A 24855-nucleotide genomic window follows, 5' to 3' on the forward strand; every position below is an offset into this window, starting at 1 on the left:
ATCGCGCTTTCTAGGATAAGCTGGCAGTTTGGATAAAAAAGCTGCTAGTGAATTGGATGATGAACTATCCCCACTACCTTCATTTAAAGAATCATCTTGGGCAACATTTTTAAATGTGACAGTACTGTCCTTAATTTGTTTGGACCCTATGGCACACTGCGCACAAACATTTAATGGTGGAACCACCTTGGCCTCCATACACACAGAACATAGGCTATCTGAAGGCACAGACATGTTAGACAAACCTAGGCAGCTTTTTAATGCAAGAAAAGTAATTTTATACAAAACCGTTACTGTCTCTTTAAATAATAAAGGAGCACACTTTATTACTGAAACGTCAGAAAGCCATCAAAGAAATATCCGATCTTTCTGAAATTTTCACCGTAGTGTCTTAAAGCTATGAAAGTATTGCACAATAATTTTCAGACCAATTGACCCTTAAATGCCCAAACCGGAGCTAATAACAGCAATTAACCGGTTAATACACTACAGTCCCTTGCCACAGTCTCCACCGCAGCTTTTACCTTCCTTATGGGTTAACCAAAAACGAAATAAACCTCTTATAAGTCCTTTTCTAAGCCTCTTGACCTTCCACGTGAAGCTGCATGAACCTCCTGATTAAAGGCAACTGCGCAACTGAGGCGCGAAAATGAGGCCTCCTCCCTCTGCATTCCAGAGTGAAGGGGCCTTTCTGACAAAAATAGGTGTCTAAACGGCTGCCAGGCGCAAATAACATACCCAAAAGTGTTTTAAAGTTTGAAAAAACACTTCCAAGTCACATAAACATGATAAAAAATAAACAACTTAGCCCACAATAGTGTCAACCAGCAGAGAGCCCAAATTATAAGCCTTAATTATGTTACTGAGTCTAAGAAAATGGCTTACCTATCCCAGAAGGGATAATTGGCATTACTTGGTCTTGTTAGAAAAGTGACTGATCATACCTGAAGCAGATAAGCCTGCAAACTGTTCCCCCTTGAAAGTTCTCTGGTTTAACAGTCCTGCGTGGGAACAGCAATCGATTTTAGTTACTGGTGCTAAAATCATACTCCTCTTTAACAGAAATCTTCTTCATTTTCTGTTGCAGAGTAAATAGTACAAACCGGCACTATTTTAAAATAACAAACTCTTGATAGAAGAAATAAAAAACTACAACTAACACCACATACTCTTTACCACCCCCGTGGAGATGCTACTTGTACAGAGTGGCAAAGAGAATGACTGGGGGGCGGAGCTAGAGGGGGAGCTATGTGGACAGCTCTGCTGTTGTTCTCTCTTTGCCACTTTCTGTAGGGAATGAGAATATTCCCACAAGTAAGGATAAGCCGTGGACCGGACACACCAATGTAGGAGAAATAGGTGGAATAGGTCTACTTACATCTTTTGTTTACATATGAGCCTTTTTACTCAGAGCTAAGTTAAAGTTCTATCGAGTAAGAGTAGACCTATTCCACTTATTTTAAAACATTTTGCTACAGGACTTCACTATTTGTTGTTGTATTTTCCCCTTTTTTAATGATATTTACATCAGCATTCCTGAATATTGTATATCCTTTTTCTAGTGCCATATCACAATATTGTTTGTTGTTATTCTATTTTTGTTTGTGATTGATTATACGTTAACACTTTTTATTGATTTATTAGACATAAGTGACTTACTGTCTTAGTTTAGAGTAAGGTTAAAAAAAACAATTACTCAATCAATTTGCATAGATTTAAATTGCAAGATATAGAAAGTTGATCTTCTTTAGTAGGCAACCACCAAATCCTGTTAACTATTCTAACCCAGTATAGAATACAAATGCCTCGTACTTGTGGGTTCTTCTAGAATGACTCATAAAAGTTTGCACTAAAATACTTAAGTTCTAAAAAAAAAATACCAAATACAGTAGTACACCTTCACAAAATAATATGAAAACAGACACAATAAAATCACAATATAAAAACAAATAAGGCACAAAGTCCAATGGTTTACAAATATATAAGAAACAGGTGCAAACCCATAACAAATGCTGAAAAGTAATGAAAGCTTCTCACAATATGTCCAGTATTGTTGGGGGTTTTTTTTTGTTTTGTTTGTTTTTTTACAAATAGGACACCTGAAAGTCCCTCATATCTTTGAGGTTTAAAATATATGGAATGTGATACTAGGATCTGAAGTTGAAATCTTTTGAAAATATTATTTCCATCTTAAGGGGAGGAGAGTCCATGGCTTCATTCATTATTTTTGGGAATAAAGAACCTGGCCACCAGGAGGAGGCAAAGACACCCCAGCCAAAGGCTTAAATACCTCCCCCTCTCCCCTCATCCCCCAGTCATTCTTTGCCTTTCATCACAGGAGGTTGACAGAGAAGTGTTGGAAGATTTTTATATAGTCTCTTATGGAGGGTAGTACTCTTCAAAATGGGACTGGAGTTTTAAGTCATCTTGTCAGCCTCTCAGTGAGAGCATGGATGAAAGTTAGAGTCCGGAGATGCAGGGAGGGTCTTTCTGTGAAACCATCCAGTCTCATATTAACAGCTCCACAAGCAATCAGCGTGGACTAGTTTTGCTGCCTGCTTTCTGCACTCAAGTCCATGTCAGGAGCGATGCCTCTACCTGTTACACTTGAAGGGCCGTGTTCCTGTTCCAGGGCATAGATTCTGGTAAGATTGTTTCATTTTTTATACATAATGATAACACAGAAGACAGTGTCACAGTGTGGCACCTTTTATCTTATGGAATCAAGGGTTAATATTCCTGGTAAGGGGATTATTGGACAGGGGGGGGTTATACATGATATTGTTTATTGTGTGATTGCTGTGTTATATGCGAAATGAGGCTCTGGCAATGGTGGAACTTTGAGGTTGACTTCCGGGAGTATTTGCGCAGCCGGTTTTGGCACGTTTTCTCCTTAGTGCAGGGGCGGTCCTGCGAGGCATCCCATGTGACCGGGAGAGATTTGTTGACCGTCAGATTTTTGAGGATCAACTGCAAATGGCGGTATCGAAAGTGAATCCATTCCTTACCACATTCTGCTAAGCGCAATCGTAGGGCGTATCGTGGCGGCCCGGCCCAGGGGTTGTCTACGCCTATGAAAATATCAGAGGCGTTATACGATGAGAAGGCCCACTCCGATTCTTCGGAGGAGGCTCCTTCTGGGTCGAAGTCCGTGTCATCTCATCCTCCGGCTGCGGAGGAGCCCGACTTTAGGTTTAGGATAGAGAATTTGCACTTTTTGCTGAAGCAAGTGCTTGCTACTCTGGAGGTTCCGGAACCAAAGCTTCCGGAGGAACCTTCGATTACTAAGCTTGATATGGTATACAAGGACAGGGTGGTGCCTCAGACCTTCCCGGTTCCTGTTAAGATGGCTAATATTATTAAGAATGAATGGGAGGTTCTTCGTTTTCCCCTTCTTCTTCCTTTAAGAAACTGTTCCTTTAAGAAACTCGAGCTGTGAGGGACTGTCCCTAAGGTGGATGGTGCTATTTCCACGCTCGCAAAGCGGACAACTATTCCTCTCAAGGATAGTTGGTTGTTCAAAGAGCCCATGGATAAAAAGTTGGAAAACATGTTAAGGAAAATGTTTCAGCACACAGGGTTTGTTTTACAACCGGCATCGACTGTGGCCACGGTTTCCGGAGCTGCAACATATTGGTGTAAATCCCTGTATATATAGTTGAGAGGGAGACTTCCTTCGACGAGATACAGGATAAGATTAAGGTGTTGAGGGTCGCCAATTCTTTCATTTGTGACGCCAATATGCAAATTATTTGCTTGAATGCAAAGGTTTAAGGATTCTCCGTTTTAGTTTGCAGAGCTCTGTGGCTAAAGTCTTGGTCTGCGGACATGGCCGCTAAGTGGAGGCTGTTGTCTCTGCCTTTTGAGGGAAAGATTCTGTTCGGTCCAGGATTGGATTCGATCATATCCACTGTTATGGGAGGCAAGGGAGCTTTCCTACCGCAGAATAAGAAGGCTAAGCCTAAAGGATCTACTTTTCGTCCCTTTCGTGCAGACAAGGCCCAGCGCCAGCAGCCCGCCGGCGAAAGCGGATCAGTCCAAGGGAACTTGGAAGCCTGCTCAGTCTTGGAACAAGTCCAAGCAGAACAAGAAGCCCGCCGAGACAAAATCGACATGAAGGGGCGGCCCCCGATCCGGTCTCCGGACCAAGTAGGGGGCAGATTGTCTCTCTTCTCCGAAGCCTGGTTGCAGGACTTTCAGGACCCTTGGGTTCTGGAGGTTGTCGCCCAGGGTTACAGGATAGGATTCAAGTCCCATCCGCCCAGGGGCAGATTTCTCCTGTCAAACCTGTCTTCAAGACCGGAAAGAGAGAGGCCTTTCTAGATTGTGTGAGGGATCTCTGCTCTCTAGGTGTTATCGTATCAGTACCCCAAGCAGAAAGCGGTCTAGGGTACTATTCAAATCTTTTTGTGGTTCCAAAGAAGGAGGGCAGGTTCCGCCCGATTCTGGACCTAAAGTGTTTAAACAAGTTTCTGGCTGTTCTATCGTTCAAAATGGAAACGATCAGATTGATTCTGCCCCTAGTTCAAGAGGGGCAGTTCATGACTACAATATACTTGAAGGATGCTTACCTTCATGTTCCAATTCACAGGGACCACTTTAAGTTCCTAAGATTTGCATTTCTGGACCAACACTTCCAGTTTGTGTTCCTTCCTTTCGGTCTGGCGATTGCCCATAGAGTCTTCATGAAGGTTCTGGGGGTGCTACTTGCAGTGGCCAGATCCAGGTGCGCCCTATTTGGACGACATCCTAGTCCAGGCGCCGTTGTTCAGCCCCGCAGAGGATCATTCGAAGGCTCTTCTTTTCTTGCTCCAATCTCACGGTTGGAAGATCAACTCAGGAAAGAGTTCCCTGGTTCCCAGCAGCAGGGTGGAGTTCCTGGGCACTATAATAGACTCTATGTCCATGAAAATATTTCTCACAGATCAACGACGCAGGATGATTGTGTCCACCTGTCTTGCCCTTCAGTCCTCCTCAAGCCCTTTGGTGGCTCAGTGTATGGAGATGATCGGGCTCATGGTCTCCAGCATAGACATCATCCCTTTCGCCAGGTTCCATTTCAGACCTCTTCAATTGTGCATGTTGAGACCGTTGAACAGCGATCATTCAGATCTATCACAGCGGATATCCATGGATGCTTGGACCAGGGACTCCCTCTCTTGGTGGATCCATCCGGAGCATCTGTCCCTGGGGACATCCTTCTTGAGACGGTCCTGGGAGATTGTGACCACCGACATGAGTCTCGCAGGATGGGGAGCTGTTTAGGGTTCCAGGATGGCATAAGGAAAATGGACCCGGGAGGAGTCCTTCCGATAAATATTCTGGAACTTCAAGCAATTTCTAATGCTCTGAGGGCGTGGCCTCCTCTGCGGTCGTTCGGCTTCATCAGATTCCAGACCAACAACATTACCTTGGTGGCTTACATCAACCATCAGGGGGGTACGAGGAGCTCCCTAGCAATGAGGCAGGTGTCTTGGATTTTGGAGTGGGCGGAGTCCCACAGCTGCTCGCTTTCAGCTGGGAAGCGGACTTTCTCACCAGGCAATCCTGGGGAATGGTCTCTTCACCCTGAAGTGTTTGCGGAGATTTGTCTCAGATGGGGAACGCTGGAGATAGATCTCATGGTGTACAGACTCAATTGCAAGCTCCTCCGATACGGGTCGAGATTGAGGGATCCCCAGGCAGAGCTGATAGATGCCTTAGGGGTGCCTTGAGGATTCAGCCTAGCTTACATTTTTCCACCATTACCACTTCTACCTCGTGTAGTGGCACGCATCAAACAGGAACGAGCTTCGGCCATCCTGATTGCTCCATCGTGGCCGCGGAGGACGTGGTTTGCGGATCTGGTGGGGATGTCATCCTCCCCGCCATGGAGGTTACCCTGTTGCAGGGATCTGCTGGAACAGGGTCCCTTTCAACATCAAAACCTCGTTTCTCTAAAGCTGACTGCGTGGATATTGAACGCTTAGTCTTAGCCAAGAGAGGCTTTTCTGAAAGTGTGATTGACACTCTAGTTCAGGCAAGGAAGCCAGTCACTCGTCGCCTCTACCATAAGGTTTAGAGGACTTACTTGTCCTGGTGTGAGAAGCATGTATATCCTTGGCACAAGGTTAAGGTATCCAGGATTCTGTCCTTTCTCCAGGAGGGTTTGGAGAAGGGTCTTGCCGCTAGTTCCTTAAAGGGACAGATTTCGGCATTATCAGTATTGTTGCACAGGAAACTTGCTGAGCTTCCTAACATTCAATCTTTCATTCAGGCTCTGTCTCAAATCAGACCTGTCTTTAGGCAGTCTGCTCCCCCATGGAGCTTAAACTTGATCCTTAAGGTATTGCAGAGGGTTCAGTTTCAATCTATGCATTCCATTGACATTAAGATTCTGTCCTGGAAGGTTCTCTTCCTGTTGGCTATTGCATCGGCATACAGAGTAACCTGAGCTCGGTGCCTTGCAATTCGAGCTTTCTTACCTGGTTTTTCATGCGGATAAGGCGGTTCTTCGCACCGGTTTGGGGTTTCTTCCCAAGGTGGTGTTTAAGCGTAACATCAATCAGGAAATAATTGTTCCTTCTTTGTGTCCTAGCCCTTCGTCTTCTAAGGAGAGGTTACTTCATAATTTGGATGTGGTTCGTTCCTTGAAGTTCTATCTTCAAGCTACAAAGGATATTGGACAGTCTACATCTCTTTTTGTGGTGTATTCCGGGAAGCGCAAGGGGCAGAGGGCCTCTTCTACTTCTTTGTCTTTTTGGTTGAGTTTGATTCGCTTGATCTATGAGACAGCGGGACATAAGCCTCCTCAGAGGAGCATGGCTCATTCAACTAGAGCTGTGGCTTCGTCTTGGGCCTTCAAGAATGAGGCCTCTATGGAGCAGATTTGTAAGGCAGCTACCTGGTCCTCCTTACACACTTTTATAAAGTTTTACAAATTTGATGTTTTTGCTTCTGCGGAAGCTGCTTTTGGGAGAAAGGTTTTACAGGCTGTGATGCCCTCAGATTAGGGTCCGCCTTTTTATCCTTTTTAATGAATGAAGCCGTGGACTCTCCTCCCCTTTAGATGGAAAACATAAATTATGCTTACCTGATAATTTTATTTCCATCGTGGGGAGGAGAGTCCATAGCTCCCACCCGTAACTCCTGCTATTTCTATTTCTCCTACTGTTCCTTGTTCCCTTGGCAGAATGACTGGGGGTTGAAGGGAGTGGGGGAGGTATTTAAGCCTTTGGCTGGGGTGTCTTTGCCTCCTCCTGGTGGCCAGGTTCTTTATTCCCAAAAGTAATGAATGAAGCCGTGGACTCTCCTCCCCACGATGGAAATAAAATTATCAGGTAAGCATAATTTATGTTTTCTTCCATATTACTTTTAAACCATTTGACATTTTACCTTATTTGTTTTTATATTGTGATTTTATCATGTCTGTTTTTATAGTTTTATGTGAATGTATACACTTGTATTACTTTTTTTTTTTAATAGAGAATTAGGCATTTTTGCTTAGCCCCATTACATGTCATTCTGGATTTACCTTTGAAACTTAGGTTATGGTTTTTTTTTAGGTGAGTTTCTTCTTTTAGAGAAGTGCTTGAAAGTTTATTTTTTGTGCCATATTTCCCCTTCCACAGAACAGAGATAGGGCTAGTTAAAGTGTGTGTATATATATATATTTTTATATATATATATATATATATATTTTTATATATATATATATATATATATATATATATATATATATATATATACTGTGTGTATATGTATATATATACACACACATACATACATACATACATGCATTTACATACACACACACACTAGAATGTGTGTTAATGTTATGGGGCAGTGACTCATATGTCTGCTCACAGCAAGTTACTAATTTTAATTTCCTTTAATTTTAAAGGTTTCAGTCTACCAGTGGGCCTTTGTCAAGGACATACAACACTGCAATACGAAGTCCTTTACTGATTTCTAGAAAGGGGTATTTTACATTTAGGGCTCTGTAGCTCACTTAAGGACATTACCAACCTTTCTTGATGTGAAGAAGAAACAAATGCTGTGTAATATAGTACTCAATTAGAGGCGAGTTTTATTAACTTTAGACTTTGTTGTTTGAATTTTATTTGTTTTAGACTTTTTTTTATGTTTACTTCGGTGTGATAAGGCATATTTTTATTATTTTAAAGAAATTTAAATGGTATTTTAGATTCTATGCTAGGTAGAATAAGTCCTATTAATTGAGCTAGACATTCGTGTTCTTTGTACATGTCTGACGTTTTCTCAAATAATTTTTCTTCTGTGAGACTTGCTGATCTATTTCTCCAGCTATATGCCGGTGTTCTGGTATAATGGCGAACCTGGGAAAACAGCGAACTACGTCACTTCCTGTGACGTAGCATCAGCTTTTTAACAAATTTTGGCCATAATGCGCATGCATGTTTGCGTCATCACATACCTGACCGCATACGTCATTTTTAGAGCTGTGAAATTCCTGGACCCTTTCAAGAGCGCATGCGTGGGATTTTGAAATCCGTTGTATCAGAAATGATGTGCTCATGGAAAGCTGTTTCTGACATTGAAGGGAGCGTGTCAGCAGAAGAAGCAGTGGCGATAGCCGAGTGGCCGGGGCTGTTTCTCATGGACGAGCACGGAGACTCAGCTTTAGAGAGGGATTATGGATATTTATGAGGAGGGATGAGAATGCGAGTAGTTGCAGTGGGGGTGGAGTTCTGAATATTGCAGAGGAGCCTAAGAAACAGCTTTCCATGAGCACACCATTTCTGATACAACAACTGATTTAAAAATTTCACAAGTTCACCATTTTACCAAAACACTGGCAACATTGTCAACAAATACAAAACAAATTTTACTTCTATTTGATAGAATATTAAAGTATAGGAAACAATAAGCAGATATTAGTTACATTGTTCCATGTATTTTGGTTAGTATTAGTTGTTGTTTTTTGGGAGTGGGTTGCTATATTTCAGAAGCAATACAGTAAGAGCTGAGTATTATTTATATTATAGCAGTGCTAGAAAAACTTTGGATTTTTGAGCTCTGTGGCATATGTCCATAAACGTTTGTGAGGAAACAGAATTCAAACTATAGTAAGACTCGCTTTCAAGGCTGCTGCAGCTGCCACTCTTTAAAGTGCACTTGGAATGATGTCAATTATAGTTCCCATGCAGGCATTGCTGCTTTGACTTTCATCCTGTAAAGTTTAGTACCTTATGCTAAACTTAAATATTACATTTACATTAATTCCCCATACATTTATAAAGGAAAAATGTTGGGTTTCTTGTCCCAATTTCCGTGCTTAAATTACACTGGCAATTTTGGCAAACAGAACAGACAGAACCCTCTCTGAGGCAAGGAGTGAACTTTTGGCCAGATAAATCTGCCAATCACTGCTCTAAGTTGCAGGAACAGCCATGAAATGAGACTGGCCACTCTCCTTTGAGGACAACTGTACAGTCTTACAGACTGTAAGAGAGCTCTGAGTGTTTGTTTGTTTTTTGATACCACAGAGCCGTCCACCTCTGAGGAGTTGTCGTTTTTAGCAGACGTTACTGCGCAGTTTAGACGGCGGTGTCTGCGTCCTTTAATGCTTTACCTCGCCCTGCTAAGCGCAAGCGAAAGGTTATATATTGCACTCCTTTCCAAAGTACATCAAATCATTTTTTGGATTTAACTGATAGGGTTATCCGAGGATGAGTGTACTGTAAATGTTTTCTCCCCTTTAATATGTTCCCAATTAATAATTTTACCTGCTGGTGTGGATTAAATAGTTTAGCACCTTTACCTTTTTGAATATACACTTTTGCCTGTTGTATACCCACCTATACTGAAAATGTCAGTGGCTTTATAAAAGCTATTTAAACCAAAAGCTGTAGAAGAATTTACACACCCAGTAGGGGGGGGGGGGTGAGATGTTTGTACTAAAATGTTCAGTTTAATTTGTACTTTCTTCTGTGTAATCAGACAGATATGATAAGGAGGCCATTATGGATAGAGAGAGAAAATATAAGGATGTCTCCCCGAAATCTCAGGCCATTTTAACAGTTATTGGTTTCAGCTAGAACCCCCCCCCCCCACACACACACACATGCACAAATGTGATTTTTGGTATAGGTCACTGGTTTTCAAACCTATCCTCAGGCCTCTCTAACAGGCCACATTTTGAAGATATCTGAACTGGAGCACAGGAGAACTAATCGGCTAATTAGTAAACATGGTATTTTCTTTTGTTTAAGTGATAAGTCACAATACAGTACATTAATATAATGACTATTGCATTTATCTTCATGCACAGATGGTGTCATATCCTAGGTGTTTGCAGAAGTCCGTTTTAGAATGACCTTTACCATTTTAATTCCAGGGGTTAATTTTGAGTTTAACATTTTGTTTCCCTTTTGGTTAGTAACTTTTCCTTCCTGACTGTTTAAGTTAAGTGACATTTTGCCATCTCTGTATATACTTATAAATAAATGTGCTAAACCTGCAAAAAGTTTAACAGCTCATATAGTATATTTGTTTGTGAATGTGGCTTATAAAGAGAAGTTTTTAGTTTGAGTGCTTGGCAGCAACAGGTTGCCAAGTAGTACATTGCAGAATAAAGATTAGGGGCATTTCAGTGTAGCAATGAGTTTAAAGGGTGTACACAGATGGCTGGTTTAGGCAAATTACGAAAAACCTAGGTTAAAAATTTTACTTTTAGGTCTCTAGGGATCATGGGACAAAGTGCAACTCTTACACAAAACATGTTTTTTGATGTCCTTTTTTCACTCTTCACTCAATCTGACGTCTTGCGGTACTTTGCTCATCGTACAGCAAGATGTATATATATATATATATATATATAATACATAGCTGGTAGCCCAGCACTCCTTCCACACAGGTGTAATAACGGCCCGGGTGCTGTCCTCATAATTGTATAGAAATGTCTAAATGTGGGAGGGCACTCACAGGACAGTTCATTTCACATTAATTTTAGATGTCAACGTTTCGACCCATTTGTGGGCCTTCTTCAAAACAATTTGTAATCTGAAAAAATACAAAATATACATTGTAATCTAAGTGAACAACACAACATGCAAAATACTAAACACATATTAAAAGTTAAATATAACAGTGACAACCCTTCACCACAGAAAAGAGACACACTAGCTCATATCTGAGCTCATCTTATTAAAAACCAAGGAAGAAAGAAAGGGTTAGCTCTCACTCAAACTATAGCACCTAAAAACTACTACTAATTGGGCACATCATATGTGAGGCGCAACTTACACTGTATTGGCAAAATAGAGGAATAAACACCTACGCTAGATCAGTACCAATTCAAAGGATGTGGCTAACTTAACCAGTAAGAAAATATGAAGCAACACATATGTGTGCATAACCCTATATCTAAACAAAACATAGTCATCAGTCCACGGCAATATCTCCTGTCTCACATTACACAAGTGTAAAAAAATAGTCAATATCAATGTGCTATACTGAATGGACACCTTATATGTCCTATTCATAGAATCTCACAAATACGACAAGTCATGTACAATAACTGTCTGATTTCAGACCACCAGTGATAGGAGCACAATGTGATAGATCACACAAACACTGCCCCACATATGGTCCCTGTTTGGACAGCCACCAATCTAATAGAATATCTTTAATTGAGGGCTAACAATCTCGCTCGGCGATACACATGAGTGGAATAAAAAATAAATTTAAACACATACATATTGGCAACATAATGGTCTCTGAGCTAATGCCCATATTCAACAAACAGATTCACCAAACCTAATCATAGAGTAACAGACTAGTTAATCATTAACCAGATGGGGTAAACTCAATATATCACTATAATCCTGAGACCTATAATGCAACATGCATTATTCACAGCGGCGTGCATACTGTGCTCCTTATCAAACAGCGGTGTCAATGATGCTGAAAAAAGACAAGTACCACATACCTCTTAACCAACCAATGTATACATCAACCAGTAATCAGGGCGCCTGAACCCCCATACATAAAACAAATAACTACATGAAAGCACCCCTCATGCACATAACAGTCACATTGAAATAGGGATAATACAGAATAACTGAACTTATATACAGAATACTAGTTAGCAAGGAGTGATAACCACAAGATAACAAAATAGCACTTACTATTGTAATGCAGCATGCATTACTCTCAAACGAATTCCCAACAGAGCAACGGTATCAGTGATACCGGAAGTGACCAATGCGGCTTTTAAATAGAGTAACCAGTGTGAACAGCAGCCAATCATCCGGGCGCATGAGCACACACCCATAAAACATAGAGTCCCGTATGAGCACACCTCATAGACGCCCCCTGGATAGGTGATCACAGCATAGTAGTCATAATGGAGACAGGTAAATACCGAAGCGTAAATGTGCACACAGAATACATATTCTAACACGTACAATTGATGCATAGCCTCAGACTACACAGCCCGCAAAATATTACGAACCAGTACTTCCCTACAAAAAACGATGTAGAGAACATATCTAATTTTATCTCAACCAGCTTAGAGAGGTAACACAGTCTTATGAGCACATCATCTCAGCGGTTTTCATGGTATGCTATAACGGCCAAAATAAGACACAAACCATTGCAGTGGCGTAATGACATGAGAAAGCAAAGAGAAAAAGCCCAGTTCAATAAAGGAATAACAAACCCTCTATTTTTAAACAACATCCTCAAAACAAAGTCTCATGCTACATCAACCAGCTGGCCTATCCCTATGTGCTAGGGAGGGAGAGTAGATACTTAGTCCCAGTACGCATTAACAAATGCACCCAACCTCATTTACTACCCACAAAGCGCATAACCAACTGAGAGTGGTATTAGAACCCGGCAGATGCCATCCTATACACATTATTGGCATCATCAATTAGGCTTGACTCACACCAAGTATTGGAAATACTATAGATACACAAGTATCCATCATAACCATCTACATCGCAACCCAATAGTCCACCTGACCATGAGGATAACTATAACATTAAACAGCCACTCATTGCAGACATAGCAACAAGGGAATGACCCAATTATGGGTAAAAGGGTTTACAACCTAATACCATAACAGAAAGCTATTGAAAACATTGGGGCCATGAGAGATGCTAGGACAGAGAAGACTATTCACTGTGACAGGCAATACCCAAATAATGACCAAAACAGAAAACCAATCAAAAACACAATCAATTCTCATATACTGGAATAGTTGAGAGGAATGATATATACATGGAGGGAGCAAAAAGGCAAAGGAGAATGTGACATAAATACAACATAGTTACTATTAGGAATAAAATATTTGTAGTAACGGCTAATGCTCAGTTGGAACACTTCAATAAAATAGACCATAATCAATGCTGGCATTCAGGCCAACTGGAGTGAGAGTATCCAGCCTGTATATCCATTGCGCTTCACATTTCAGTAATTCCCGATTCCTATCACCACCTCGTTTTAAGGGGGCCACTTTATCAATCAGCATGGCCCTGAGTGATGAGATGGGGTGTTGTTTTTCACCTCTCTTCCTGACTATGGTGCATTGTGGGGGATGCTGCTCATTTCCTGCACTTCCTTTTATGGCCAGACTGGTGTGCATCCTCCATGCGAGACAGGATGCAGTCTCAGAATTGTGATGTCATCACTTATTATTTAAAGGGCCTCTGTTCAGTATGCTTTGCGTTGTCTCAGACCTGTTTGTGAGAGTTCCTGTGTATTACCTGGCTGCCTGACGTCCTTCCTGGTTCCTGATCCCTGGCTTGTTCCTGATTCTGCTGTTTTCCTTGTTCCTGATCCCTGGCTTGTTCCTGACTCTGCTGTTTTCCTTGTTCCTGATTCGGGCTCGTCTGACTATTCGCTTTGGCTCCTGACTCTGCTCGTCTGACTACCAGCTCTGGTTTTGACTCCTGGCTTATTTGACTTGTGGACTTTTTATTATTTTTTGCTATTAATAAAGGTGTGATTATTTTTGCACTTCTCGTCTCAGTCTGATTTCTGGCACCCTGACATTACGCAAAGGCCATGAATCCTGATGGTGCTAATAATCCACCTTTACCTGCCATCATTTCTCCAACATAGGTGTGTCCGGTCCACGGCGTCATCCTTACTTGTGGGATATTCTCTTCCCCAACAGGAAATGGCAAAGAGCCCAGCAAAGCTGGTCACATGATCCCTCCTAGGCTCCGCCTACCCCAGTCATTCTCTTTGCCGTTGTACAGGCAACATCTCCACGGAGATGGCTTAGAGTTTTTTAGTGTTTAACTGTAGTTTTTATTATTCAATCAAGAGTTTGTTATTTTAAAATAGTGCTGGTATGTACTATTTACTCAGAAACAGAAAAGAGATGAAGATTTCTGTTTGTATGAGGAAAATGATTTTAGCACCGTAACTAAAATCCATGGCTGTTCCACACAGGACTGTTGAGAGCAATTAACTTCAGTTGGGGGAACAGTGTGCAGTCTCTTGCTGCTTGAGGTATGACACATTCTAACAAGACGATGTAATGCTGGAAGCTGTCATTTTTCCCTATGGGATCCGGTAAGCCATGTTTATTACGATGGTAAATAAGGGCTTCACAAGGGCTTATTAAGATTGTAGACTTTTCTGGGCTAAATCGATTCAGTTTTAAAACATATTTAGCTTTGAGGAATCATTTTATCTGGGTTTATTGATATTATAATATCGGCAGGCACTGTATTAGACACCTTATTTCTCTGGGGCTTTCCCAAAGCATAAGCAGAGCCTCATTTTCGCGCCGGTGTGGCGCACTTGTTTTTGAGAGGCATGGCATGCAGTCGCATGTGAGAGGAGCTCTGATACTTAGAAAAGACTTTCTGAAGGCGTCATTTGGTATCGTATTCCCCTTTGGGCTTGGTTGGGTCTCAGCAAAGCAGATACCAGGGACTGTAAAGGGGTTAAAGTGTTAAAACGGCTCCGGTTCCGTTATTTTAAGGGTTAAAGCTTCCAAATTTGGTGTGCAATACTTTTAAGGCTTTAAGACACTGTGGTGAAAATTTGGTGAATTTTGTACAATTCCTTCATGTTTTTTCGCAATTGCAGTAATAAAGTGTGTTCAGTTTAAAATTTAAAGTGACAGTAACGGTTTTATTTTAAAACGTTTTTTGTACTTTATTATCAAGTTTATGCCTGTTTAACATGTCTGAACTACCAGATAGACTGTGTTCTGAATGTGGGGAAGCCAGAATTCCTGTTCATTTAAATAAATGTGATTTATGTGATAATGACAATGATGCCCAAGATGATTCCTCAAGTGAGGGGAGTAAGCATGGTACTGCATCATTCCCTCCTTCGTCTACACGAGTTTTGCCCACTCAGGAGGCCCCTAGTACATCTAGCGCGCCAATACTGCTTACTATGCAACAATTAACGGCTGTAATGGATAATTCTGTCAAAAACATTTTAGCCAAAATGAACCCTTGTCAGCGTAAGCGTGGCTGCTCTGTTTTAGTTACTGAAGAGCATGACGACGCTGATATTAATATCTCTGAAGGGCCCCTAACCCAATCTGAGGGGGCCAGGGAGGTTTTGTCTGAGGGAGAAATTACTGATTCAGGGAACATTTCTCAACAGGCTGAACCTGATGTAATTGCATTTAAATTTAAGTTGGAACATCTCCGCATTCTGCTTAAGGAGGTATTATCCACTCTGGATGATTGTGAAAAGTTGGTCATCCCAGAGAAACTATGTAAAATGGACAAGTTCCTAGAGGTACCGGAGCTCCCAGAAGCTTTTCCTATACCCAAGCGGGTGGCGGACATTGTTAATAAAGAATGGGAAAGGCCCGGTATTCCTTTCGTCCCTCCCCCCATATTTAAAAAATTGTTTCCTATGGTCGACCCCAGAAAGGACTTATGGCAGACAGTCCCCAAGGTCGAGGGAGCGGTTTCTACTTTAAACAAACGCACCACTATACCCATAGAGGATAGTTGTGCTTTCAAAGATCCTATGGATAAAAAATTAGAAGGTTTGCTTAAAAAGATGTTTGTTCAGCAGGGTTACCTTCTACAACCAATTTCATGCATTGTCCCTGTCACTACAGCCGCATGTTTCTGGTTTGATGAACTGATAAAGGCGCTCGATAGTGATTCTCCTCCTTATGAGGAGATTATGGACAGAATCAATGCTCTCAAATTGGCTAATTCTTTCACCCTAGACGCCACTTTGCAATTGGCTAGGTTAGCGGCTAAGAATTCTGGGTTTGCTATTGTGGCGCGCAGAGCGCTTTGGTTGAAATCTTGGTCGGCTGACGCGTCTTCCAAGAACAAGCTACTAAACATTCCTTTCAAGGGGAAAACGCTGTTTGGCCCTGACTTGAAAGAGATTATCTCGGATATCACTGGGGGTAAGGGCCACGCCCTTCCTCAGGATCGGCCTTTCAAGGCGAAAAATAGACCCAATTTTCGTCCCTTTCGTAAAAACGGACCAGCCCAAAGTGCTACGTCCTCTAAGCAAGAGGGTAATACTTCTCAAGCCAAGCCAGCTTGGAGACCAATGCAAGGCTGGAACAAGGGAAAGCAGGCCAAGAAGCCTGCCACTGCTACCAAGACAGCATGAAATATTGGCCCCCGATCCGGGACCGGATCTGGTGGGGGGCAGACTCTCTCTCTTCGCTCAGGCTTGGGCAAGAGATGTTCTGGATCCTTGGGCGCTAGAAATAGTCTCCCAGGGTTATCTTCTGGAATTCAAGGGACTTCCCCCAAGGGGGAGGTTCCACAGGTCTCAGTTGTCTTCAGACCACATAAAAAGACAGGCGTTCTTACATTGTGTAGAAGACCTGTTAAAAATGGGAGTGATTCATCCTGTTCCACTAAGAGAACAAGGGATGGGGTTCTACTCCAATCTGTTCATAGTTCCCAAAAAAGAGGGAACGTTCAGACCAATCTTAGATCTCAAGATCTTAAACAAGTTTCTCAAGGTTCCATCTTTCAAGATGGAAACCATTCGAACTATTCTTCCTTCCATCCAGGAGGGTCAATTCATGACCACGGTGGATTTAAAGGATGCGTATCTACATATTCCTATCCACAAGGAACATCATCGGTTCCTAAGGTTTGCATTCCTGGACAAACATTACCAGTTCGTGGCGCTTCCTTTCGGATTAGCCACTGCTCCAAGGATTTTCACAAAGGTACTAGGCTCCCTTCTAGCGGTGCTAAGACCAAGGGGCATTGCAGTGGTACCTTACCTGGACGACATTCTGATTCAAGCGTCGTCCCTTCCTCAAGCAAAGGCTCACACGGACATTGTCCTGGCCTTTCTCAGATCTCACGGCTGGAAAGTGAACGTGGAAAAGAGTTCTCTATCCCCGTCAACAAGGGTTCCCTTCTTGGGAACAATTATAGACTCTTTAGAAATGAGGATCTTTCTAACAGAGGCCAGAAAAACAAAACTTCTAGACTCTTGTCGGATACTTCATTCCGTTCCTCTTCCTTCCATAGCTCAGTGCATGGAAGTGATCGGGTTGATGGTAGCGGCGATGGACATAGTTCCTTTTGCGCGCATTCATCTAAGACCATTACAACTGTGCATGCTCAGTCAGTGGAATGGGGACTATACAGACTTGTCTCCGAAGATACAAGTAAATCAGAGGACCAGAGACTCACTCTGTTGGTGGCTGTCCCTGGACAATCTGTCTCAAGGGATGACGTTCCGCAGACCAGAGTGGGTCATTGTCACGACCGACGCCAGTCTGATGGGCTGGGGCGCGGTCTGGGGATCCCTGAAAGCTCAGGGTCTTTGGTCTCGGGAAGAATCTCTTCTACCGATAAATATTCTGGAACTGAGAGCGATATTCAATGCTCTCAAGGCCTGGCCTCGGCTAGCGAGGACCAAGTTCATACGGTTTCAATCAGACAACATGACAACTGTTGCGTACATCAACCATCAGGGGGGAACAAGGAGTTCCCTAGCGATGGAAGAAGTGACCAAAATCATTCTATGGGCGGAGTCTCACTCCTGCCACCTGTCTGCTATCCACATCCCAGGAGTGGAAAATTGGGAAGCGGATTTTCTGAGTCGTCAGACATTGCATCCGGGGGAGTGGGAACTCCATCCGGAAATCTTTGCCCAAGTCACTCACCTGTGGGGCATTCCAGACATGGATCTGATGGCCTCTCGTCAGAACTTCAAAGTTCCTTGCTACGGGGCCAGATCCAGGGATCCCAAGGCGGCTCTAGTGGATGCACTAGTAGCACCTTGGACCTTCAAACTAGCTTATGTGTTCCCGCCATTTCCTCTCATCCCCGGCCTGGTAGCCAGGATCAATCAGGAGAGGGCGTCGGTGATCTTGATAGCTCCTGCGTGGCCACGCAGGACTTGGTATGCAGATCTGGTGAATATGTCATCGGCTCCACCATGTTGGAAGCTACCTTTGAGACGAGACCTTCTTTTTCAGGGTCCGTTCGAACATCCGAATCTGGTTTCACTCCAGCTGACTGCTTGGAGATTGAACGCTTGATTTTATCGAAGCGAGGATTCTCAGATTCTGTTATCAATACTCTTGTTCAGGCCAGAAAGCCTGTAACTAGAAAGATTTACCACAAAATTTGGAAAAAATATATCTGTTGGTGTGAATCTAAAGGATTCCCTTGGGACAAGGTTAAGATTCCTAGGATTCTATCCTTCCTTCAAGAAGGATTGGAAAAAGGATTATCTGCTAGTTCCCTGAAGGGACAGATTTCGGCCTTGTCGGTATTACTTCACAAAAAGCTGGCAGCTGTGCCAGATGTTCAAGCCTTTGTTCAGGCTCTGGTTAGAATCAAGCCTGTTTACAAACCTTTGACTCCTCCTTGGAGTCTCAATTTAGTTCTTTCAGTTCTTCAGGGGGTTCCGTTTGAACCCTTACATTCCGTTGATATTAAGTTATTATCTTGGAAAGTTTTGTTTTTAGTTGCGATTTCTTCTGCTAGAAGAGTCTCAGAATTATCTGCTCTGCAGTGTTCTCCTCCTTATCTGGTGTTCCATGCAGATAAGGTGGTTTTACGTACTAAACCTGGTTTTCTTCCAAAAGTTGTTTCTAACAAAAACATTAACCAGGAGATTATCGTACCTTCTCTGTGTCCAAAACCAGTTTCAAAGAAGGAACGTTTGTTGCACAATTTGGATGTTGTTCGCGCTCTAAAATTCTATTTAGATGCTACAAAGGATTTTAGACAAACATCTTCTTTGTTTGTTGTTTATTCAGGTAAAAGGAGAGGTCAAAAAGCAACTTCTACCTCTCTCTCTTTTTGGATTAAAAGCATCATCAGATTGGCTTACGAGACTGCCGGACGGCAGCCTCCCGAAAGAATCACAGCTCATTCCACTAGGGCTGTGGCTTCCACATGGGCCTTCAAGAACGAGGCTTCTGTTGATCAGATATGTAGGGCAGCGACTTGGTCTTCACTGCACACTTTTACCAAATTTTACAAGTTTGATACTTTTGCTTCTTCTGAGGCTATTTTTGGGAGAAAGGTTTTGCAAGCCGTGGTGCCTTCCATTTAGGTGACCTGATTTGCTCCCTCCCTTCATCCGTGTCCTAAAGCTTTGGTATTGGTTCCCACAAGTAAGGATGACGCCGTGGACCGGACACACCTATGTTGGAGAAAACAGAATTTATGTTTACCTGATAAATTTCTTTCTCCAACGGTGTGTCCGGTCCACGGCCCGCCCTGGTTTTTTAATCAGGTCTGATAATTTATTTTCTTTAACTACAGTCACCACGGTACCATATGGTTTCTCCTATGCAAATATTCCTCCTTAACGTCGGTCGAATGACTGGGGTAGGCGGAGCCTAGGAGGGATCATGTGACCAGCTTTGCTGGGCTCTTTGCCATTTCCTGTTGGGGAAGAGAATATCCCACAAGTAAGGATGACGCCGTGGACCGGACACACCGTTGGAGAAAGAAATTTATCAGGTAAACATAAATTCTGTTTTCCAGGATGGATGAACAGGATCACCGCTTGGATCAATTTTCACTAGCCTTGCAAACCCTGCTGACTCGCACTATACATTTGGACCAAAGTGTCCCGCAAGTTATGGCTGCTCCTGTTTCCGCTGCTGCACCTATGCCTACCAGGAGCATGTCCGGTTCTGCACCTCTACCTTAGCGATATGGAGGCGATCCTATTCAGTGCAGAGGGTTTTTGAACCAGGTGGGCATTTACTTTGAGATGTTACCTCAGGCGTTTCCCTCTGCCAGAGCTAAAGGGGGATTTCTCATCTCGTTACTCTCTGACACAGCTCTTGCCTGGGCTAATCCCTTGTGGGAGACTAACAAACCTGAATTTGTGGCCTCCTTTCTAAGGGTATTTGATGTTCCGGCTCGCTCCTCCTCTGCTGCTAAACGACTCATGTCCATTCAGCAAGGTACAAGATCTGTTGCTCAGTATGCTATTGAGTTCCGTACGCTTGCCGCAGGGGTAGGTTGGAACAATGAAGCCCTTGTTGCCGCCTTTTTTCATGGGCTCTCTGATGCGATTAAAGACGAAGTTGCTTCCAGAGATTTACCAGAGGATCTCCAGGCATTGGTGTCTTTTTTGATCCTAATTGACATCAGACTCAGAGAGAGGCCCTCTTTCAAGGAGCGCTTGCGGAAGCCTCCTGTTCAGTTGTCTCCTACGTGTTCGTTCTCACCCTTGCCTCCCTCTCCTCCCATGCCTCCTGGTCCCGAGTCACCAGGTACTGCTGAGCCGATGCAGCTGGGATTCATGCGTCTCTCTGCGGCGGAGAGGGCCTTTAGGAGGAGGGAGGAGCTCTGCCTCTATTGTGGGGTTACAGGGTCACCTTTAGAAGTCTTGTCCTACACATCCAGGAAATGCTCACACCTAAGGTCCTGTCGGGGGCAGACCTTGGGTGGTTTATCCTCGTCCCCGGAACTGCTTAAGGAGAAACCTTTGGTCACGGTTGTCCTTTCCTGGTTGGACTCCTCCATAGTCACTCAGGCTCTTCTTGACTCCGGTGCTGCGGGCTATTTCATTGACAGTGCTTTTGTATCAAAGCACTCCATTCCTGTTTCGCCTTGGTCTGTTCCGCTTGCTATTGAGGCCATTGATGGCAGGCCCCTTCAGCCCGCACTCGTTTTCCGGTTGTTCTGGGTTATCCCTGGCTCCAAAAGCACAATCCCAGTCTCGACTGGCGCAGGTCCGAAATTTTGTCGTGGTCCCCACAATGTATTTCCACTTGTCTTCGGAAACCAGTTAAAGTCTTGTGCACACTTCGCTATCTCAATTGCCAGAGGAGTACCGAGAGTTCCTAGACATGTTTGACAAGGTGGGTGCCGGTACGTTGCCTCCTCACCGGTCTTACGATTGTGCCATAGACCTGCAACCCGGAGCCATTCCTCCTCAGGGCCAAGTGTACCCTCTGTCTGTTGCAGAGAATTGTGCTATGTAGGAGTATGTTGTCGATGCTCTGTCGCGGGGCATCATCCACAAATCCTGCTCTCCTGCAGGGGCTGGCTTCTTCTTTGTGAAGAAAAAGGGTGGCGAGTTAAGACCATGTATCGATTATTGGGGTCTTAATCGTCTTACCATTAAGAATGCTTACCCTATTCCGCTTATTACGGAACTCTTTGACCGCCTCAAGGGAGCTACGGTTTTTACTAAACTTGATTTGAGAGGAGCGTACAATCTCGTTAGGATTAAGGAGGGCCACAAATTGAAAACAGCATTTAACACCAGGAGCAGGCATTATGAGTATCTTGTAATGCCCTTTGGCCTATGTAATGCTCCTGCTGTTTTTCAGGAAATTATTAATGATGTCCTACGAGATATGTTGCAACAGTGTGTTGTGGTGTACGTAGACGACATCCTCATACACTCACCCACACTTGAGGCTCATCGTTCTGATGTTACACGGGTTCTTCAGAGACTACGTGAGAACGGCCTGTTTTATAAACTCGAGAAATGTGAGTTCCATCAGACTCAAGTAACCTTCCTAGGTTATGTTATCTCCGTTGCAGGGTTCTCCATGGATCCTGACAAGTTATCTGCAGTTCTGCAGTGGCCTCGCCCAGTTGGTCTTCGGTCTATTCAATGTTTTTTGGGGTTCGCCAATAACTATAGAAAGTTTATTAAAAACTTTTCTTCCTTGGTCAAACCTATCACAGACATGACCCATAAAGAGAATGATCCACTCCATTGGTCACCTACTGCCATTAAGGCCTTTGATAGTCTTAAGACTGCCTTTGCTACCGCTGCAGTTCTGGCTCATCCTAACCCTGACCTGCCTTTCGTTCTTGAGGTTGATGCGTCTGAGACTGGAGTAGGTGCCCTCTTGTCTCAATGTCCTACGCCTGACGGTTCCTTGCATCCGTGTGGTTTCTTCTCTAAGAAATTGTCTCCAACGGAGTGCAATTATGAAATTGGCGACAGGGAATTACTAGCCATAATTTTGGCACTTAAGGAATGGAGGCATCTTCTCGAGGGTACTAGCGTGCCAGTGCTCATTCTTACTGGCCAAGAGAATTTAACTTAACTATCTGAAGCAAAACGTTTGTCGCCCCGACAGGCCAGATGGGCACTATTTTTGTCTCGGTTTAATTATGTGGTCTCCTACCTGCCTGGTAGTAAGAATGTTAGGGCTGATGCCCTCTCACGACGGTTTTCGCCTCTGTCCAAGGAGGAGTCTGTACCTACTCCTGTTATACCTCCTGACCATATTTGGCTACCATACGTACATATTTGACTTCTCCCTTGGGGGAGGAGATCCTGGCTGCACAAACCAATGCACCTCCTGAGAAACCTAGTGATAAGTGTTTTGTTCCTGAGAATCTTCAAACTAAACTTTTGCACACTTACCACTATCCTAAAGCCACAGGTCACCCAGGCAAGAACCAAATGATTTGGTCTGTCACTCGACAGTTCTGGTGGCCAGGTCTTCGTTCTGATGTTGCTGCGTATGTTGCATCCTGCTCAGTTTGTGCACAGAATAGGACTCCTCGACGTCTTCCTGTGGGTCTTCTTCAACCTATTGCTAATGGTGAGCGTCCTTGGACACATCTTTCCATGGACTTCATTGTTGAGCTCCCTGTTTCCAATGGCAATACTGTTATCCTTATGGTGGTTGACAGTTTTTCTAAAATGTCACATTGCAATCCCTTGATGAAGCTGCCTACTGCTCAGGAGCTTGCTTCAATTTTTGCCCGGGAGGTCTTCCGTTTACATGGGTTACCCAAGGAGATAGTGTCAGACCGGGGTAGCCAGTTTGTCTCCAGATTTTGGCATTCCTTTTGTGCTCAAATGGGGATCCAGATTTCCTTCTCCTCGGCATATCACCCTCAATCCAATGGGGCTGCGGAACGGTCTAATCAAGCTCTGGAACAGTTCCTCCGTTGCTATGTCTCAGATCACCACAATAATTGGTCTGAACTGTTACCTTGGGCAGAGTTTGCTCATAATAGTGCCATTAATGCTTCCTCCAAGTTATCGGGGTTCATGGCGAATTATGGGTTTCAACCATCCTTGTTGCCCGATTCATTCATGTCACAGGGTATTCTGGCTTTGGAGGAGCATCTCCGGCAACTCCGTTCAACGTGGGTGCAGATTCAGTATTGCCTTCATGGTTCTATGCAGCGCCAAAAATTCCAGGCTGATCGTAGGCGTCTGCCCACACCTTCCTACCAGGTTGGTGAGAGAGTTTGGCTGTCCTCCTGCAACTTGAACCTTCGTGTGCCTTCCAATTAATTGGCTCCCCGTTATGTTGGTCCTTTTTGAATACTCTGACGGGTTAATCCTGTGGCCTACTCTCTTGACCTTCCATCTGCTATGCACATCTCCAATGTTTTTCATGTCTGCCTCTTGAAACCATTGGTTTGTAATCGGTTTACCACTGTGTTGCCTCGTCCCCGTCCTATCTTTGTTGACAACCATGAGGAGTATGAGGTCAACAGCATTATTGACTCTCATATTTCCATGTGCCGTGTACAGTATTTGGTTCACTAGAGGGGCTACGGTCCAGAGGAGCGTTCTTGGGTTCCCTCCTCTGATGTTCATGCTCCCGCCCTCCTCCGTGCCTTCCATGCCCGTTTCCCCAATAAGCCTTTTGTCCTCCCGTGGGGGAGGGGTCGTTGAGGGGAGGGTACTGTCAGGGTTTTTTCTCTGTTGTATTCGCCATGTGCTGCTGGCAGCCATTTTACTCACCTCTCTTCCTGACTATGGTGTATTGTGGGGGATGCTGCTCATTTCCTGCACTTCCTTTTATGGCCAGACTGGTGTGCATCATCCATGTGAGACAGGATGCAGTCTCAGAATTGTGATGTAATCACTTATTATTTAAAGGGCCTCTGTTCAGCATGCTTTGCCTTTGCGTTGTCTCAGACCTGTTTGTGAGAGTTCCTGTGTATTACCTGGCTGCCTGACGTCCTTTCTGGTTCCTGATCCCTGGCTTGTTCCTGACTCTGCTGTTTTTCTTGTTCCTGATTCCGGCTTGTCTGACTATTCGATTTGGCTCCTGACTCGGCTTGTCTGACTACCAGCTCTGGTTTTGACTCCTGGCTTGTTATTTGACTTGTGGACTTTTTATTATTTTTTGCTATTAATAAAGGTGTGATTATTTTTGCACTTCTCGTCTCAGTCTGATCCCTGACACCTTGCCACCGGCTGATCCGAGTGTCCATCTTTTAAGGCAGTTCTAATTGCACTCTTGTGGTTAGCAAGTCTCTCGCGAATAGTAGTACTAGTCTTGCCAACATAGTAGCATCCACAGGGACAAGACAAAAAGTATATCACAAAGTCCGAGGTGCAGGTCAGTCGATGTCTGATCCAATAGGTCCTAGTTGTTCAGGATGGTGGAACTTCTCTCCTGTGACACACCGCTGCCATATTTGTAGCAGCCATTTTTCG

The 24855-nt window shown here is 43.7% G+C and overlaps 1 protein-coding gene across 4 annotated transcripts in view; it reads left to right on the forward strand.

Moving 5' to 3' along the window:
* The window catches only part of TCF12 (transcription factor 12), a 954287-nt gene that overhangs the window by 766587 nt on the left and 162845 nt on the right, over positions 1-24855 (forward strand). The gene's annotated exons all lie outside the window — the stretch shown is intronic.

The sequence above is a fragment of the Bombina bombina genome, chromosome 6 (genome assembly GCF_027579735.1).
Source record: "Bombina bombina isolate aBomBom1 chromosome 6, aBomBom1.pri, whole genome shotgun sequence".
NCBI lineage: Eukaryota > Metazoa > Chordata > Amphibia > Anura > Bombinatoridae > Bombina > Bombina bombina.